Source organism: Pristiophorus japonicus, chromosome 17 (assembly GCF_044704955.1).
Source record: "Pristiophorus japonicus isolate sPriJap1 chromosome 17, sPriJap1.hap1, whole genome shotgun sequence".
Taxonomy (NCBI): domain Eukaryota; kingdom Metazoa; phylum Chordata; class Chondrichthyes; family Pristiophoridae; genus Pristiophorus; species Pristiophorus japonicus.
This window is the reverse complement of record NC_091993.1, coordinates 103,458,177-103,479,501: the sequence shown is the minus strand read 5'-3', so window position 1 is coordinate 103,479,501 and position 21,325 is coordinate 103,458,177. Positions and strand designations below refer to the sequence as shown.

At 43.5% G+C, this 21,325-nt stretch overlaps 1 protein-coding gene and 1 pseudogene across 2 annotated transcripts in view; both read left to right on the top strand.

Annotated features, from left to right (window-relative positions):
* Window positions 1-21,325, top strand: part of celsr2 (cadherin, EGF LAG seven-pass G-type receptor 2) — a 329,991-nt gene that overhangs the window by 12,131 nt on the left and 296,535 nt on the right. The gene's annotated exons all lie outside the window — the stretch shown is intronic.
* Window positions 333-569, top strand: LOC139228360 (U2 spliceosomal RNA; annotated as a pseudogene).

Sequence of the window (21,325 nt, the reverse complement as noted above, 5' to 3'; positions counted from 1 at the left end):
GAGAACTGCTCAGTGGGATGTAAGCTGCTTTATGCTAATGATGCCTTGTTCTGGAGATTGGCCAATGTAAATTGTGCAGCTTATCAGACAAGCTTGGCTGCAGGCCTGGAGCAGCGCTGGAAATTGGAAAAAGACCGAGGACAATGCCTTGAGTGCCAGCTGTGCTCAGTATGATAAAAATATGTTGTGTCAATTGGGTTTCACAGAGCCATAGATGATGGCCCTAGTGACCTTAAAATGTCACCATGAGACTAATCTGCTATTGATTATTTTTGTTTCTAAATTTTATGTCCGAATGTCTAAATATGGTGTGGATGATCATGGTTGTCCAGGTAGCTTCTCGGCCTTTTGGCTAAGATCATGCGTAACTGACCTGACGGGAGTAACCACCATAACCCCAAGATGGTTCTCCCTGGATCAGGAAGGTATATGCTTGCTTTTTTGGAAATAGGAGGTGGGTGGGGTGGCTTGACCCATCCACCTCCACGGAGGTGTGTGGGGGACCTGACCCATCCACCTCCATGGCACGAACCTGGTATTGCAGTACTTCCAGGAACGGTGCAGTGGCTCTAGGCCTTTTGGCTAAGAGCATTGGCGCAGAGTGATCCTTGGCGTGTGCAAGGTGACCTCTGGCGTTTGTGATTTGACAAAGAATTGGAACGATTGGCTACGAATTTCAAAAAAAAAAAAAATGGTTGTCCAGGTAGATCCCAGGTTCAACCCCTGCTCTTTTCTGAGCTAACTGATCTCCTATAGGTTGGCAGCAATGCTGCTACGATTGGCTTCTATGATCCTGAGCTAGTGAGGAGGAAGATTGGTTGGGCGCCCCAGTTCTGATCACTCTCCAGTGATTCCTGCTGTGTGAATAATGGGCGAGGGCAGCAGTGTGCTTGGTTGTGATGTCTTCTGTGGTTGAATACCGTGCCATCACTTCAGGACATAACATAAGAAATAGGAGCAGGAGTAGGCCATTCGGCCCCTCGAGTCTGCTCTGCCGTTCTGTAAGAACTCCAATTTCCCCATATCCTTCAATTCCCACTCGCTTCCAGGTCCACAGGTGGCCATTTTACATGAATTTTTCACGCCTACCCTGACTCTATTCAGCCTTTATCAGGAATTAATTTGCAAAAGATAGGGAAAGAAAAAGAAGAGAGAAAATACACACAGAAATGTAGAGGAGGGGAGAAACAAAGGGAGTGGTAGGGAAATACACAATAATTAGCATTAATACATGGGATTTCACTCTGAAGTCCTGCAGCAGACAATCCTGCAGCACAAACTTAACGTTCTGAGGCCACCACTTTAAAGTTTTTTAACGTGACAAATTCTGAGCCGTGTAAATGATACAAGCCTTAAACACTGGGCCTGAAATTCCTTGGGGGTTTTATCGTTGTATCTCCAATAGAAGACTGGAGTAACTCTAGGGAAATAGTGGGGCGGAGATCACGCCTGATGAAAGGTAGGTGAGATACCAGGTCTCCTGGATTAGTTTCAATCGCATAAGAGGGTCGGGGAGGAATTTTCCAATTTTGTTTCCCCTAATTTGTTTTTTATCTGTTTTCTTGTCTCTTCCAGGAAATTACATGGCTACTGGTGGGTAGAGAGCATCTAATCATGATTCTTTAGGCTTGAAGGACCAGATGGTCTTTCCTGCCCATCATTTTCATATGTTGGTACTGTTAGTTTCTTTAGTTAGAGTTTTCTTAGTGACTTGTAAGGAGCAGAACTTCCATCCACAAGGCAAGTGCCAGAGGTGTTGATGCTCCGAAACCTGCAAGAGGACCTGATGTTGCAGTGGAAGCTGGTACACCCAGTGCCATAAGGTGTACCAGCCCCACAAGACCTTATGTGGGCCCCACCAGTGCGCTCCAGGCCAGGCAAATGGCCCAAACCCCCAAATAATTAAAATTAAAATGGACACTTTTTTTTGCCAGACTGGTCCTCTTACTCAGGTAGCTGATAAGAGAATAGCCAGAATTGGGGAATGGGGGAATCTGAGAAACATCAACCCTCCACCTCCGCGACCACAGGCAAATACACCTGGGATTTCATGGGAATGGGGCAGGTGGGGGTGGGCTAAAAATATGCCATAAAGTGACACTTGCACCTGCCCGTCCCATGCTAATAAGGTACCCTCCCATTGACATTGCTAACTCAGGCGGGGTCAGTGCGGAGGGCACTGTCGGACATGATACCATTGTTCCCACCGGGATTATGACCTGAGCAATTCTGGACCATTGTCGCTGAGTCACTCCAAATATGGTAGTTTCTGAAATCAGTTCAATATTTGTGGCTATCCGAATACCTCTCAAAAATAACATAAAGCAAATCACTAAGCTTGGCTGTATAATGGATAAAAACTGCTGTGCCATTATTTTCCTGCACTATCTCCTAACACAGAGTACTGAGAAGATGTGTGATAAAATGCAAAGCTTCTTTAAACCCTGTCAAATCCCATATGTAGTTTATATTAATTGCATCCCAGTGTTTAGAAGGGATTAGTTCCAGTTGCTGGTGTACTGTGTGGTGGATGGAAGCGTTTGTTGGATGCAGCAATCCTCAATGAGATCTCTCGCTTGGTACCTACCATATGTTTTGACGCTAATTGGATTAGCTGTCTTTGAAAATAAAACTGATGTAACTCTTACCTTTCCTTTCCTGCTTTTGTCTTGGGACTGGATTTTCCATTGTGCTAAAACTGTGTTTATGTTGCAGGTTCGTACAGGAATTCCGCCCCCCGGTCTCTTCTGAAGGCATGGCTTCATGCTGACGCAGGGTTTTGTGGGCACCTGATGTCCTCTGGTATCATAACCACGTGGGCATTCTTGTTGCTTGAGCCCAGTCAGTGACCCCTTTGGGCAGGCTCCTGTGCGCACCTGACTTCTATACACACACACACACACACACATTTCAGCAAGAGATCAGAATGTCTTTTTTCTCTGGTTGAGATCAGCTACCTCAGCATAGCTCAGGGATGTCTCCCGGAATTCGTATTCCCCGCGCTTTGAGTCAGAAGGTTGTGGGCTCAAGTCTCACTCCAGGAACTTGAGACCATAAATCTAGCTTGACACTCCAGTGCAGTGCTGAGGGAGTGCTGCACTGCTGGAGGTGCTGTCTTTCGGATGAGACGTTAAACCGAGGCCCCGCCTGTTCTCTCAGGTGGACGTAAAAGATCCCATGGCACTATTTCTACGAAGAGCAGGGGAGTTATCCCCTGTGTCCTGGCCAATATTTATCCCTCAATCAACATCATAAAAAAGATTATCTGGTTATTGTCACATTGCTGTTTGTGGGAGTTTGCTGTGCACAAATTGGCTGCTGCGTTTCCCACATTACAACAGTGACTACACTTCAAAAGTACTTCATTGGCTGTAAAGCGCTTTGAGACGTCTGGTGGTCGTGAAAGGCGCTATATAAATACGGGTCTTTCCTTTTTTCTTTTCAAACATATGCCATGTACATGATGTTGATATCTTTATTCTGCAAATATATTGCTGGTTCAGCATTCTGTCACAAATGACTGAACTGTCATTGCAGTCATCCAGTTAATAAGACATCTAACTGTGTACAAATATCGTGGGTTAGATGTTTTGAGCATTAGAAACCAATGCTGTTGTTGGGGAGAGCATTGGAAAAGGCACCATTTACACAGTCAATTTTAAAACTCTCAGAAAGAAACATCCAGCTACCTTTGCTTTAAGCTGTTCAGGAGATTCAGCAGTTGGAGGTGTACGAACGACAGTCTGCTCCTTCTGTAATATGAATTTCAGATGAAATCTCTTGAAGTCTGAGGACACTGATCACTTGCACAGAAATATTGAACTGCACTTTTTGCTAATGAGTTTATTGATTTTTGGTTGTTATCAGGCAGCTAATGTTTAACCATGAATTGTCGAGAACAGGAGTAGACGAATATCCTGTCCAATTTTCTAATAAAGTCTGTTGTCTACAATCTATCAAATTCATGTTCTTTTACTGTATTTTGCCTCCCATAAGCATCATGGTGCTTTTATTAACTGGCAAGTATAGTAATTACCCTCTTAGTCCTCTGATTAACTTTCCTTTCACCTCTCCTTTTCGAAAGGTGGAGACTTAATGTCGGGTTGTTGTTTCGTGGGTGACAGCAACCTCCCGGTCCATTGCGGCCCTTCATTGTGTGAATCTAGACAGTGAATGTCAATGGACTATTCATTCATGGAGCACCGCAGCTGAACCCAATCCTACCCTCATGCACCAGTCAGTGCGGTACGAACCAAGCAAGTTTAAAATAATCCCTTTTATATTTCTCAAGATAGCTAGTCGCAGCCAAGGTGGCAATAAAGGCATCACACTTAACCTCCGTGTCCCTGGTTTGAAGGAAGGGAAAAATAACATTAGGTCCTCCACTTCAACTGTTCTACCATTTAACAGTTTGGTGATCTGACAGGGATTATCCGAAAAGTCAATGGATTTTGTGTGAAATTGGACAGTATTTCTGTGAGTATTTGCAATTTGTTAAAGGAACAGTTTACACCAGTGCCATGGCACCCAGCTGTAAAAATTCACACTTGCTGCTGTATTTTTTCTCAGTGTGATATCAAAATGTTTTGATGAGTAGATTTCCAACTCATGTTAGTTACTTATTTTGTGAAACTCAAACCTGACTTGGTTGGCAAGTGGCATATAGGCCATGAATGTCTTCGTTGAGCTACCTGATCTCAGCCATGGTGCCTCAGCACTCTTGGGATAGGGAGAGGTAAAATCAATGATCCTGATCTTGATCACTGTCAAGTCAGCTCTTCTGGAAAGTGCACAGCCGTGGTAACTCCCATGGTGAAATTGCTTTGAAACTCACTGACCAGGTTTACACATGGTTACTTAGGTGAAGTACTGAAGGGCTGCTATCACCTGCGGGGCTACATCCCAACACATTTCAGGACCTGCAAGAGAGGGAAGGGGAAATCTGTCTGACCAGATCTGATCTAGTTTATGTCTTTCTCATTGGAAAAGCTGTAAATCTTAACGGCTACAGGTACAACGTCCGAAATCCCCGGGACCGAGTCTGTGACGGTTTTTGGGGTTTTCCGGATTTCAGACAACAAAATCAATAGGCTGAAATCCGGAATCCTCGAGACCGAATCCGGATATCGGGTTTTGCCGGATTTTGGACCTCCATCGCCCGCCAGTTCACGCCGATCCTTCACTCCTCGCTGCCCACCAATTCCTGTCGCCCACAGCCCCCCGGCGCTGCATTTTTTGCCTGTTTCCTCATCCCTCACTGCCCAATATCGCTATCTTGGCCGCCTCAAAATGTCTGGTTTTCGGCCAATAATTCTGGATTCCGCATGACTCCATCCACGATGCGTAAAATGTCCGGTTTTCGGACAATTCCAGTTTTCGAAGTTCCGGATTCGGGACGTTGTACAGTATGTGTATTGTTAACAGGAGCAAAATTAAATGGAACATAAAACCTATGTTTCTAAATCGGTATCATGTGAAACAGGACAGTGAGTTAGGTGAGCATGTTCCTGCCCACCTGCATCTGATGCCAAAACCCTGGCGACTCAAGGTTCTGCGACTGACCCAATGGACTCCCACAAGAACAGAAAAAGCTGGCAACACACAGCAGGTCAGTCACTAGCTGTGGAGAGAATTGAGTGTTGTCTTTCTGAGCTCATACCTTTCCGCAGACCAAGCGTCGGGTATGAGCCTGAAACGCTAAGTCTTCTCTCTTGTTCTGACTAACTTGCTGTGTGTTTCAGCTATTTTCTGTTTTTGTTTCAGATTTCCAGCAGTTACCATATTTTTCTCGCATATAAACTTGTACCTGCCTTCTGTTGCCTCGGCCCTAAGCTCTGGAATTCCCTGCCTAAACCTCTCCGCCTCTCTACCTCTCTTTCCTCCTTCATAACGCTCCTAAAAACCTGCCTCTTCGACCAAGCTTTTAGTCAGCTGCCCTAATTTCTCCTTATGTGGCTCGGTGTCATTTTTTGTCTCATAATACTCCTTTTGAAGCGCCTTGGAATGTTTCACTATGTTAAAGGCGCTATATAAATACACGTAGTGGGGTTGTATTCCCGTTGCTCTGGAGAAAGGAAGATTCAACTGGGCTAGGGATATGAATCGTAATTTAATACACCTCTCCTCCTGAAACATAGAAACATAGAAAATAGGTTCAGGAGTAGGCCATTCGGTCCTTCGAGCCTGCACCACCATTCGACAAGATCATGGCTGATCATTCCCTCAGTACCCCTTTCCTGCTTTCTCTCCATACCTCTTGATCCCCCTAGCCGTAAGGGCCATAAATAACGCCCTCTTTAATATATCCAATGAACTGGCATCAACAACTCACTGTGGCAGGGAATTCCACAGGTTAACAACTCTTTGAGTGAAGAAGTTTCTCCTCATCTCAGTCCTAAATGGCCTACCCCTTATCCTAAGACTATATCCCCTGATTCTGGACTTCCCCAACATCGGGAACAATCTACCTGCATCTAACCAGTCCCATCCTGTCAGAATCTTGTATGTTTCTATGAGATCCCCTCTCATCCTTCTAAACTCCAATGTATAAAGGCCCAGTTGATCTAGTCTCCCCTCATTTGTCAGTACAGCCATCCGGGGAATCAGTCTAGTGAACCTTCGCTGCATCCCTCAATAGCAAGAACATCCTTCCTCAGATTAGGAGACCAAAATTGAACACACTATTTCAGGTGAGGCCTCACCAAGGCCCTGTAGAACTGCAGTAAGACCTCCCTGCTCCTATACGCAAATCGCCTAGCTATGAAGGCCAACATACCATTTGCCTTCTTTACCACTTGCTGTACCTGTATGTCAACTTTCAATGACTGATGAACCATGACACCCATGTCTCGTTGCACCTCCCCTTTTCCTAATCTGCCACCATTCAGATAATATTCTGTCTTCGCGTTTTTTCCCCCAAAGTGGATAACCTCACAATTATCCACATTATACTGCATCTGCCATGCATTTGCTCACTCACCTAACCTATCTAAGTCACCCTGCAGCCTCTTTACATCCCCTTCACAGCTCACACCGCCACCCAGTTGAGGGATGAGGATACTTATAATTCATTCATAATTGTGGTATGCCACTTCTTCAATGGGGAAACAATATAAAGCCACAGTGGTCTGAATAATTCTTCAATAACAATACTATAGCAGTGTAGGAAGCTGTCTGTTAATCTGTTGTTAACATGACGTTAGAAAAGGAAATGGTGTAATAATTAGCAACTGTGTTAATAAATCCAATGGCAATTACTGATTAATTCTCTTAAGGGTTTAGGAAAACCTTTATGACATTGTAACAACTATGTAATTGTAGTACAGACATGTGATTAAACTGCTGGTAAATATTTGTAAAAATATTGGTGCATAGGTGATGAAGTTCCAGTCTTCAAAAATTCCAGTGCAAAATTGAAGTGGTGAAATGCAGCATTTTATTGCCTCTGCTTTTTTTGCAAATGTTAATGAAGACCACAATTTCACTCCAATATTTGTTATTAATTCCCTTTTTAAAATTAGGTATTTATGTACTAAATTGAGAACAACAACTTTATATAGATCCTTTATCATAGAAAAACATCCCAAGGCACTGCACAAAAACGTAAACAGACAAAAGTAGACACTGAGCCAAACAACAACTTGTATTTATATAGCACCTTTAACATAGTGAAACATCCCAAGGTGTTTCACAGGAGTGTTATAAGACAAAAAATTGACACCACATAAGAAGAAATTATGGCAGTAAAGAGGTAGGTTTTAAACGAATGTCTTAAAGGAGGAAAGAGAGGTAGAGGCGGAGAGGTTTAATGAGGGAGTTCCAGCGCTTAAAGCCTAGGCAGCTGAAGGCACGGCCACCGATGCTGAGCAGTTATTATCAGGGATGCTCAAGAGGGCAGAATTTGAGGAGTGCAGATATCTTTGGGGGGGGGGGGGGGGTGGCGGTGGGTGTGAGGCTGAAAGAGATTCCAGAGATAGGGAGGGCCGAGGCCATGGAGGGATTTGTAAACAAGAATGAGAATGAGAAGTCGATATTAGGAGGAGGCAACCAAAAGCTTGGTCAAACATTTTAAGGAAGGTCTTATAGAAGGAGAGATGTGTAGAGATGCAGAAAGGTTTCGGGAGGAAATTCCAGAGGCTGGGGCCTAGATGACTGAATACACAGTCACCAATGGTGGGGGAATACGAAGGAAGATGAACAATAGCCCAGAGTGAGAGGAACTCAGAGTTCTGACGTTGGCTGTAGGGCTGAATGAGGTTACAGAGATAGGTTGGGGTGAGAACACCAGGATCAGAATTTTAAATTGGAGGCATTGATCGACTGGGAGGCAATGGCGATCAGCAAGGACAGGGGTGATGGGTGAGCAGTACGTGTGGCGTAGGATAGGATATGAGCAGCAGAGATTTGGATGAGTTGCAGTTGTTGGATCAGGAGTTTTTGGAGCATTGGAATCAATCAAATCCGGAAGTGACTAATACACGGATGAGGGTTTTGAGCAGCAGTTGGGCTGAGATAGGGCAGTCTTTGTGATGGAGAAGATATGGGATTTGAAGCCCAACTTGGATTTTAACACGACCCCTAGATTGCGAACAGTCTGGTTTAGCTTGAGACAGTGGCCATGGAGGGCCATGGCAAGCACTGGCAGGTGTGTAGAGTTTAAAGGAAATTTCAGCTCAGCCCAAGACTGGTTGTCAAAAAAACCATCTGACAACACCGAGGCAGGGAAGGAAAGAAGTGTTGGCGAGGTACATCTTGGTGTACACGTACATGTGGCGGTTGATCTCATGCCTTTGGATGATGTCCCCAAGGGGCAGCATACCGATGAGGAAGAGAAGGTGTGGAGGGCAAGGATCGATCCTTAGATGACTTCAAAGGTAATGGTATTGGGTAGGGAAAAGAAGCCATTGTTGGAGATGCTCTGCCTATGATTGGATAGGGTAAGGCTGGAACCAAGTGAGGACGATCCCACTGAGCTGGACGTGGATGGGGAGATGTTGCAGGGGGATGGTGTGGCCGATCTTGTTGAAGACTGGAGAGAGGTCGAGGGGGATTAGGAGGGATAGTGCACCATAGTCATAATCATAGAGAATGTCATTTTTGACACTTTCTATAAGCACAACTCCCTTCTCCTGAGGTGTTTTTTGCTGTAAAACATGCATCAGGGTATTTGGGTTTCTGGCCATGATTTCTCATAGGAGCTACAAAATCAAGTCAAGAAATCCTGGTAAAAGACTATGCTGGACTGCCTCCTACTTGTGTATATCCTGCAGCAATTCTTCAGAGTGACACCTGAGAGCTCTTAGTTCACCAGGGGTTAGAATTTCCATATTTACCGCAACCACCCATATCTCAGCGATATTCTGGCGGTGTACACTGATCGAGATTTTAGTACCGCCGGAATACCGCTAAGAACCAAAGTCGCTAGTTTTGGCTAAATTTTCCCAGTGGTGGCGGTCGGTAGCTGTAAGGATCGGGCGATAGCAGTTTTCTTAGTCGTGTAAGTCTGGCGTACTTGACAATGGACCTTCTGCGCATGCGCGAAATCTCTTGGCGATTGATATTTAGCAGAAAATATATATTTTAAACTGCACCATGTATTCGCCTTTTCCATAATTTTATTTCTTAACAATGAAATGTGAGTGAAAGTTGAATTTTTAAATTAATTGCAAACGGTATTTGGTTTGGAGCCCCATGAATACAGCGGAAACGTTTTCCTTCAGTTCAGTAAATGTGCAAAAAGAGAAATTAATATTCCTCCCCTTTCCTAATGACATGCAAATTCATGGCATTATGCAAAGAACGGGCTAAAAATCAGTTCTTCAAAAACAGACAAGATAATGACGGTGGGTGAATGCCAGCCGTAACCTTTAAGTGTAATACCATATTTTTCATTGTTAGAATTTAAAAAAATGCTAAAAGGTTTATGTTTAAGAAATGCAACTAGGAACTCCGATCCATATGCAAATTCTGCTAAAACCATCGGTCATCTTGATGCTGAAAAGATGCACTGAAAATAGCAAAGACAGGAGTTTCACCACCTATGTAATACTATTACAAATATTTGCCCTGAATTTGTAGTAGGAATAAAAATTAGGTACAGTATTCGTATGGAAGTGTGGATTAACTTTCCCTGTTCAGATGGGGAGAATGTTCAGTAGTGATGGTAACATCAGCGTTTCGGTCCAGACATTTCATTTTGTTCCACTGCTTTTGCACCAAGCTTAACACTGAATAATTACCACATCGTGGCTTTTGTCCTGTGGATTTGAATGATAAAAGGCTGACTGAGTTGGGTCAGCGGGGGAGAGAGGAGACTTGTCCAGAGATCATGGCTGAAAACAAAGTGGGCCAGTGTGATTTTCAGCTGGGAGGTTGTTAATTGTGGTTTGAAGGAATGTTGGGTTTTAGAATGAAGAAAGTACATTTACACCCCTCTTCAGTGTCTAGATGAATATTGGTTTTGGCAGAATTCAAGTATGAAACTGTGTCCCTAAAAGCTTCGGAAAACAACCCAATTTAAAGCGTTTATGCATTTCACGAGTGCTGCTGACAGCAGACCTGCCACTGGTTACGTTCCTTGGTGTAAATGAGACAATCTCTCTGATAAGAGTGTTGTCCCAAAAATGTGAGTCTATTCATGCTTTCATACTGAAGTCAGGGAGGGGGTCCATGCCGCTGATTCCTGAAACGTGGGCCACATCCAGCAGACACCAACCCCACTGTAATTCTGCCAGATTGGTTGAGTCTGGCATCCAGCAAGACCCTGGAACATCGTGAGCCGCCCCGACCTGTGTGGGAACACCACCATAGGTCGGGGCTATAAATACAGCTGGAGCGCCGGGCCCTGGAACATCATGGTGGAGGTGCGGCAAATGAGGATATGGGGCCCAGAAGAGCCGAGGGCCCAGGGGCAGCACGGACCTGCCCACACTGCGATATGTGTGCGCACTAGGTCCGTGCAGCACAGTGCAGGTCTCCAGTCATCCTGGTTAATCCTTGCCACTGGATAAAGGCCTTGCACTGTCAAGCCCGTGTGGTGGCTGATGTGCAATGGCCACCACAAGTTTAAAAAAAAATCCACGCATGGGCATCTTCCACCCCCTCAACTGGAGTTCAGGACTGGAACATTGGCTCCTTCATTGAAACATCTGTGAACTCTTGTGGAAGCAAGTCATCCTCGTTCCAGGGACCGCCTATGATGATGATATTTCTTAATAGGTCTTCCTGGACACTGGTCTAAGTGAATCCTGTTCAAACCGCAGATGAGCTTCTGACCCCCACATTGTCTCCATCACAATGACTGCCTACTTCTAGCTCTGTAACAACCCCTGCCTCTCCCCCAACCTCAGCCCATCTTCTGCTGAAACCGTCACATGCCTATGTCACCTCCAAACTTGATTTACTCCAATGCTCTCGTGCCCAGACTCCAATTCTCCACCCTCCATATGCAAAACTCTGTTGAAGCTATCCTATCCCACACTAAGTGCCATTCACCCTGTGCTCACTAACCTACATTGGCTCGCGGTTAAGCAACGACTCGATTTCAAAATTCTCATCCTTGTTTTCAAATTCTTCCATGGCCTTGCCCCTCCCTATTTCTGTAATTTCTCCCAGCCCCACAATCCCCTGAGATGTCTGCGCTCTTCTAATTCTGCCCCCTTGAGCATCGCTGATTATAATCGCTCAACCATTGGTGGCCGTGCCTTCTATTGTCTAGGCCATAAGCTCTGGAATTTTCTCCTGCGTCTCTCTACCTCCCTTTCCTCCTTCAAGGCTCTCCTTAAAACCTACCTCTTTAATCAAGCTTTTGGTCACCTCCGCTAATTTCTCCTTGTGCGGCTCGGTGTTAAATTCTTTCTCTCAATACTCCTGTGAAGCGCCTTGGGACATTTCACTACGTTAAAGGTGCTATATAAATACAAGTTGTTGTTGTTGTTGTCATCTGTGATCTTGCTAACCTACATTGATCTCGCACTGCCACAGATTTAGAATGATTATCCTTATGTTTAAGACCCTCCATGGTCTCACTCTTTCTTATCTCTGTAACCTCATCTAGCACTTCTGCACCCCAACTCTCTGGGGGTAATTTAAATTTTGCCCATGCTGTAAAACAGGCAGTATTGGATGGGTTACCAATTATGCACCCTGCCCGATTTCCCTTTCCATTACTTCGATAAAGGGAAAATCGTATGAAATGTATACTGGGCGGCACAGCCAGTATCGTCTGTTTTACACAATCTTCGAAAGTTGAAATTACCCACTTTGTTTCTCTGACTTCAGCTTTGTGCTTTCTCCTCTCCCTTCATATCATTTGCCTTGCTTTCAGCTAGCTAGGTCCTGTGCTCTGGAGCTCTCTCCATAAGGTACTCTGCCTCCACCTCCTCTCCTCTTTTAAGAGCTTCCTCAAAACCCACCTCTTTGACCCAAGCTTTTGGTCCACCTCCTAATCTCTCCTTTGGCTTGGCACCGTTTTCTGTGAATCACCTTGCAACGTTGTTCTATATGAAAGGTGCTATATAAATTGTTGTTCACGTTGGGGTTCCCACCAACTATGCGAGACCGATGCTTCGGGAACTGGTGGCACACAGAGCACTGACACCAATATAAAAAAAGATTAATAGTCTGGTTTAAGGCCATCTTTTCCTATAATGTAAATATCGGGCAATGATCCCCAGAATCTCCACTCTGTTTAACCAACTACATTACATAGTGGGGCTCAGCAACACGAGAATAGCACCTGATGCCATGTGTTAAAGGGCTAAGGTGGTGTATGAAGATTGTTTTTTTAAATAAGGAGCCTTTAGAAAGAAAATTAAAGACTTGCATTCATATAGCGCCTTCCATGACATCAGGACATCTCAAAGTGCTTTACAGCCACTGAAGCGCTTTTGAAGTGTAGTCACTGTCGTGATGTAGGAAACGTGGCAGCCAGTTTGCTCACAGCAAGGTCCCACAAACAGTAATGTAATAATTAACCAGGTAATTTGTTTTTTTAGTGATGTTGGTTGAGAGATAAATATTGGGTAGGACACATTGTAACAGTGTTAAAATTGACTAATAGGCTGGGGCAGTAACTGGAGTTGATGGGCAGAGGAAGAAGAGGCCGCCTCCTCCTCTATACAAACTATTGGCCGTCCATATGAGTTGCAAATTGCAACAATTAGTACAGGGTAGCTTCTCTACACTGTTGACCCATGAGGACAGCTTGAACACTTAAGCCCACCTGTCAACAAAAATATGGCCTCACACTATGAGGCTAATTATCTTCTGGACTTAGTGATTTTCATATCAGATGTTTACTTGAAAAATACCCCAAATACTTGGTTAGGAAAGTCTTTTATTTGATATGTCCGGCACCTGCTCTGCTAAAGAAAAAAAGAAAGACTTGCATTTATATAGCGCCTTTCACGACCACCAGACGTCCCAAAGCTCTTTACAGCCAGTGAGTCCTTTTTTTGAAGTGTAGTCACTGTTGCAATGTGGGAAATGCGGCAGCCAATTTGCGCACAAGCAAGCTCCCACAAACAGCATTGAGCAGATAATCAGTTTTTGTGATGTTGATTGAGGGATAATCATTGGCCAGTACACCGAGGATAGCTCCCCTGCTCTTTGAAATAGTGCCATGGGATATTTTTCATCTACCTGAGAGAGCAGGGGCCTCGGTTTAATGTCTCATCCGAAGGACGGCACCTCAACAGTGCAGCAAACCCTTAGCACTGAATTGGAGTGTCGGGCTAGATTTAACCTGATGACACATGGACTTCTCCCTGTTCTACAGAAGTCTACGGTGCGGGGTGGAGGGGTTAGGAGGGCCATGGGGTGGATTAGGAATCTTTCTATCCATTTGCTCTTCATTGGCTGCAATGCGCTGTGAGTGGTCGTGAAAGGCGCTATATAAATCCAAGTCTTTCTTTCTCGTTCACCCTCTTGTAGGAAATCATTTGGTAGCTTTAGATAAGATTGTGGTTACTAATACTAAACACAACAACACTGGTGGAGACTGGATCGGTTGCCCAGCTTCTCAACTAGGATATGTAACTCGGGGGTGGCGGGGGGGGGATTTATAACATCCTTATATTAATGATTTGTTGTCGATGGCAGATTTTTTCAATGGCAAAATTGCAAAATGACATTCCTGCTGGTGGATGCAGGTGAATCACCAAAATAAATTGTTTTCAGCCATATCTCCAAAAGGAATGCCACCGTTTAGCACCTTCCATAGGCATTAGGAATGTTACTTGTGCCAGTATGATAGTCAATATTTTCTTGAAAATCTCTGTCCATGATTATGGTTCCTACAGCGATGAGAGCTGGTGTGGAAGAGCCACTTCATGAAGATATAAATGCTACTTTGTAGAGGGATATGAGAGGCTCCCCTGATGACCTCGTGAGTAAAGTCACCACCTGGTGAGAAAGCCCCAGGTTTTATGCCCAGTCTGAGCCAAATAATGGATCTCAGCTGGGGTAGCAATTGGGGCTCCATGATTGACTTCAGCACCCTTGGGCTCTGGAAAGGAAAATTGGCCAGAGATCTTGCTCTTCATTGTTATGTAGTGACTTCTACTGGAAAGTGCAAGTATACGGATATTCAGAAGAATGGGGTTTGGCTAGATGGTAAAGCCCTTCGATATCAAATAGCCTGATACACTCCATGTCTAGGCTTACAAATGAGTGACAACTTGGACGAGATACCTCAGCAAAAGTCAGTGCTTTCAGGAGGAGGGGGAAAGTAAAATGAGCAGAATTGTTATGATCTAGAATGCATTACCTGAAAGGGTGGTGGAAGTTGATTTGATAGTAACTTTCACCAGGGAATTGAATATATATTTAAAAAGGAAACATTTGCAGGGCTACGGGGAAAGAGCAGGAAGGAGGGGGGAAGAATTGGATTGCTCTTTCAAAGAGCTGGCACAGGCACGATGGGCAGAATGGCCTCCTTCTGTGGTGTATGATTTAAAAAAAAAGGAACTGGGTAGAATACTAAATAACTAATAATGGTTTGCACTGATCAGTTGATTCCCAAATTTGTTACGAATCATCTCCTTGTTTTGTGGCATTCACCAAAAGAGAAATAAAAATGGAATTTTTAAGTTGGATTTGGTTTACCAGCTCTTTGCTGTGACAGCTAGTTTCCTCAGTACAGTACTTGGAGAAGGCAACAATACAGCAAGTGCGATGGCATTGGTCACACTACAACAGCGAGAGATAAAGCGATTCTTTCCCAGAGGAGGCCTTTTATTGAGGGAAGCTTTCTGAATCTAATTTGTGCAATTGTCTGTTTTGCCGCTCTGTCATGACATCTCAAAGCAATTATTCAAAGTCTGTGAGTGAATGAAAATGGGTCATTGATATGCAGCAGCTTTTGAAATAAAAATGTGAAAGAATCAGGAGAAGGGACTGTGGCCTGAGTTTCAACCACTCTGGCTTTCTTTGTTCTAGAAAAGGTCTTAAGACCTTTACAACCGTGTGGGTCAGGCTTGATTTGCCACAAAATGGGCAAGCATCTGCTTTTGAAAAGCAAATATAAATTGTAACCTATAAACTGTTTGTAATCCTCTGAGGATTGCATCAAAATATTGAAGGGAGAAAATTCATTTTGCATTAACAAAAACAAACTGTGGCTCTGAATTTAAACAGGAGCTCTCTGGCACTTTGAATCTGTAATCTGGTCATGGGACCTTTTATTACAATGGGAACATTTTATAATCCTTCAAGGACTTTGTCCCGTCGGTCTTTCCTGACTTTCGGGTTTTGTTTTAAACAAATCGACATTGAGTAGTTTTGTGGAATCCCCTCGAGCTGCTTTTAGACTGGCCTTGTTTCAATTCCGATTCCAGAATGGTCGTTCCCGTGAGCTGGCTCCTGCTCTTTCCATTACTAAACCTGGTCCTTCTCCCGTAACACAGCAGCAAACTTGTCGACCCATTTTTTTTCTTTTAAAGTTGGGGAAATTTTGCTGGATCTGTGCCCTGGCACACTGGATTGTCCGAGCACAGTCATTGTTGGAAAATTAGACGGGTTAGAACGCAGGGCTGTGAAGGAACCCTCCTGATTTTACTTTCATTTCATTCCATGGAGGAAAATGGAGCACTGCTCCTTTACAGTCGTGTGCGGTGACCCATCCGATTTCCTGATATTGGCTGTGCTCGGGTGATCTGGTGCACCTGGGCACAGACCCTGGAAAATCTCCCCCACTGCGTCCACACCAGAATAAGGGAGCTGCATTTCGTAGTTTAAATCTGAGGGACGGGGAGCTGGATTTAGTAGTGTGTAAATGGGGGTGGGGTGGTGGGCGATGAATTGTGGATACTGGTATCTCAGAATGTGAATTAAAACAAGAGCAGTGTAATTGCAGTTATTTTGGGTTGTCCCCGATGGCCGATGGCCTTAGCGAATCCAGCAAGGCTGCACAAGGCTTCTGTGTCAGGTGCCGGTGACACTAACACCCCACTAAACTCAATATAAATGCAGTTTACGTTACCAGACAGCAACAACAGACTGAAACCCAGCAGAATTAATTTAAGGCCCTTTTTTTTACATGATAAAAATGCAGCCCAAGGCACTTCCTCCCCATCCCCCGCCCGGCTACACTAGCAAATATAAACACGCTGACTTACTCCAGTAGCAGCAGAGACCTATTTCTTTGTCCCTTTAAGCTACCTCTGGATTTCCTGGCTCTCTTTCTCCTAATATCAGATGGAGAACAGCGCCAGGAGGGGTTGTAAATGGGAGAGTTGTGCTGGAAGCTGATATAGTGCTGAAATCAGTACCGCAAAGTAAAGTGCCTTATCCATTTTTGTTTTTTGTGGATGGAATGAAATTTTCACTCATGACAGCCAGCGATAGAATCCTTTCTATACGCTGTCAGCAGCAACTACTTCCCATGAGGCACGGCATGGATTAGATGCCAACTAGAGGTTTATCAGTGTACATATAATCCCTGCACACCGCACCCCACCCCAAACCCAGGACCCCAACCTTGGATGAGCAATTCCTCGCCCACAGGTTTGTCATTGCGATTGTTCACAAAATCACTTCACTGGGGGTGGGGGAAAAGAGAACTTGTATTTTTATATAGTACGTTGTTACAGCCCGAGGCCAGGTTGTCTCAAAGCACATTACATCCAATGAATTTGTTTTGAAGTTTGGTCTCTCTTGTTATGCAGGCAAGCACAGAAGCCAATTTGCACATAGTAAGGTCCCACAAACAGCTAATCATCTGTACGACCAGTTAATTTGTTTTTGGTGGTCTTCATTGAGGGAGGATTGTTGCTGTTCTTTAAATAGTGCCTTGGGATCTTTTGCAGCCACTTGAACAAAGCCTTGGTTTTATGTCTCATCCGAATGGTGGCACTTCTGGCAAATCAGCACTCTCTTGGAAATGTCTACCTAGACATTGGGCTAGAATTTACTCTCAAAATAATGATGAGGCTAACCGCTCACTGTTATTTATGCGGGATAAGTCTTAATTACTGTCAAACAACCTCTCTGGCATTGAAAGTTGACTTTTTCAAGTGTGGAATCTCATTCCTTCTGCATTTTATTGCCGATGGAGGTGTTGAAAAAAATCTAAATTAACTTTTTAAAAACATTCTCTTATTTTGCTTTGTGTGCCTGACTTGATATTGAATTCACTATTTTAACTTGCACTTCCTGCTTCAGACTGCACGGTTCGTTAACAATTCTTCAATCTGATTGGTTGAGGAGGCACACAGTCACTTTCCCTGTTCACACGGGGCCCAGATGCTCTGTAGAGGGCGCTGTGTCGTTTCAATGTCCCACTTGCAGCAACTTGCCGTGCAAAAGCTCATGGAAATTAAACGAACAGTAATTAAGACTTATCCCGCATAAATAACAGTGAGCGGTTAGCCTCACCGTGGGCAAGTCTAACAAACAGCAGGTGCTGTTCGTTGGCTGGTTACTGTACATTCTGGCTCACTATGCTCAAGACCTTGTATGGGATTTGAACTCTAAACTTTCTGGTGCGAATTCTACCAGTTGAGCCAAGTAGCCATTTCTACGAGTCATGGCCACTAGGAACTCGGTTGAGACCATCCAGTGTCATTTTGTTTTAAATCTCTCTCTAGGTCTGTCGCAGTATTTGGAAGTCTTATTTGGAGCCATTTCTCATCAGGAGAGGATGGTTTTGTGAAGCCACTGTGCCTCTTTCTGCAGATTCTCATGAAGTCTTAACATAAATAATTTAAATTGTTATGTGTACTTATTACACTGCTGTACCACCCCTCCTTTCTCAAACAGCTGTCAACTAAACCCCAGTGACACAACAAAACACCTAGACAATACTCTTTCTTGTTGCTATAGCGCTACAGAAATTCTGATCATGTCGAATGTGTTTATATTTCTCTTATCCTTAATACTATCGAAGGATTGCACTAGAATGTTATTACTTTTTGAACCCAAAGAGTCATTGAATGAAATCACAAAATGTCTTTTAGTCAATTTTTATTAATATTAAAAGAAAAACAAAAGGTAATGTTGCACGAGGCCCCGGTTGGATTGGTATATCATAATCGGCTATGGTTTTTTCAATGTAACTGCTGATACCTGCCCATCTTCTCTACTTACTACCTACTTGGGGAATTCCCTCCCTAAACCTCTCCGCCTCTCGAATTCACTTTCCTGTGTTAAGTCGCTCCTAGAACCTACCTCTTTGACCAAGCTTTTGTTCATCTGCCCTAATATCCTCTTATGTGGTTTGGTGTTAAATTTTGTTTGCTAATAGACCTGCGAAGTGCCATTGGATGTTTTACTACATTAAAGGTGTTATATAAATGCAAGTTGTTACTTAATAATCTGTATGCAGTGAGATTTGTCCTGACCCTATATTTACTCAAGAGAAACAAAATTGATTTGAATTTTAAAGTATGTTTGTCAGCTGATTGCATACTGTCTCGGATTTCAGTGCTGCATCTCCTGAAATATGGCTTTCCATTTGGTTCTCTTCCCTATTTAAATATAAATTATTGGGAGTTCTGAATTGAGAGACTGCAGAATTTGAAAAAAAACGATGCTAAGGTGGGTTTAGTTGAATCCAAACAGATTTACATTAGCAACATCAAAATAACCAATTGTATTCATCCTTGGCAACTGCCTCTCCCTGCTGATTCAAATTCATTAGGCACAAGTTATTACATAAAATAAAGACTTGCATATGGCACTGGTAGTTAAGATAAAATGAGCTACTTTCAAATGCAGGGATTGTTGTTGTGCAAACAAATGCAGCAGCCATTTTAGGAACAGCAAGATCCTACAAGACAAGTGGAAATACTTGTTGATCTGTTTTTGGTGTTGTTTGCTGAGCAGATGATATTGGCCAGTATAGTGGGAAAACACTGTTCTTTGAATAGTGCCATGGGATCTTTAGCAATCCCCTGAACAGGCAGATGGGCTTTGGTCCAGTGCCTCATGCAAAGGACCACACCTCCCAGCAGCACAACACTTGATCAGTACTGCACTGGAATGTACATGTTCAAGTCTTGGATTGGAGCTTGAATCCCATGTGACTATCGTCAAGGTTGCAACTTATTACAATTCCTGGTTGATTTTAGTTTTAAATGTTCTTTGAAGTCTGATGGTTGCCAGTAGGCCATTATATTCTGTAGGTCCCAAATCTATGTGGGAAGCTGACCTTTCACCTATGTTCTGACCCAAGCATCTTTGTTATGGATATATATACACAGTCAGTGAAGTTTTACTTGGAATTCTGTGAATGTTTTGTTTTCTCTTTAGTTTTAAAAAAAAACACAAGCACAGGTTGTTTAAACAACAAGTGGGCTCACTGTCTTCACTCAAGTACTTGAATCTGGTTGCTGCCTTGTTGCTGCAGATTTGTGTGCACCATTTGCAGTTTACTGCATGTAATGCCAGTGTAGATCAACCTGATGTGTCTGAGTGTTTTAACTTGAGATAGTTCCCACATTTTATTTGAGATGGTGAACTAATTTTACCGCCATTCAAGCTCTGTAGTCAGTTGTAAGCTTGAGCCAGCACAACCAGAATATAAAGACATTGGAGCATTCAGATGCTCATTTTTTTTTTGCCCCCTCCTTCTCCATTTTCCACATTCTCTCCACTTTCCATCTCCTCTCTTGAAGACATTGATACCCTTGTGGACTATGGTGCGTTGGGCCGGAGATAAGTCCACACATTCCTTTTGCTGTTAGATTACAAGATTCGGGATACTTTTTCAAGTATTGATTTTCCTCTGTTGGTTCCCAAATTTGTTAACAAATCTTTCTTTGTTTTGTGAGTTTCAAAAAGGGATCTCTTCCCTTTGCAACAACAGTAGTTCTTATGTACATAATGCAAGCAAATACAAAACTCTTATTTACATATGGGCTGCCCGTCGAAACACTGCCAAAAATTGAATGGGCTCCAATGCGAATTTTTAGGCTGAGTAACTTTTCCAGTTCTCTGATATAATTTCCCTGATATTCTCAGGAATAGCTATTCAAACAAAAGCACAGAGCAAATCAGCAGAAATAGACAGAAAGACGAGTGTAAAGGATGTTAAAACTGATTTTTGTTAATTTTAAAAGTGATCCTTGATGTTGAGGTTCTCTTTTATTTTAGTTTTTTCAAATGATTTATTGAAGGGCAACAAGCCACAACATTCAGGTCTTTAAGCTGACATGAAACGAGTAAAAATATAAAACTCTGGCAACCATTTGGAATGATTCAGATAATGGTGAGACATGTGCAATCTTGGAATGATCGATCCAGTCGTGGGCACAGTTCTTGAGTTCCACCACCTTCTCGTGTATGAATCAAAAGCTGATCTCCTTCTAAGCACTTGATACTGAATAGAGAAGCCAAGATGGGCTGGTAACCAGGAATGTACCTTCATCACTGTGAAGCCAGGTAGAGTCCAGAGGGGCATCGTCAGGGAAGCCATCATACACTTTGAACAGAAGGGATTGAAACTGGTTGCAATTACATTTCTCCAGGTGTCCTGTGATTCTACTCAAAAAGTGTTATATTGAACTGACAGACAAGCCTTTCTACCTCAAACTGATCAAGTGCATGGGCTTGGGGGCTGTTGTTGGCATAGTCTGGGAGGGTCTGAATGTGGTAAAGACTGGAAGGGTGAAGTTGGGCGAGACCAATCCTGCAAACTCCTAGCCTGGCACTATTCGCGGTGATTTCTGTATCCATGTTGCCATGGCACTGATGTGCACCGCGCTTCTTTTAAAGGTGGGGAAATGGAACATTTTGTTTTGCGCAGCATTCTCCAACAGCTAATTTTAACCTTTCACTCTTTGAATGTGTCAAATTGCCTCAGAGTGTTAATTATGGCAAGTGCAGA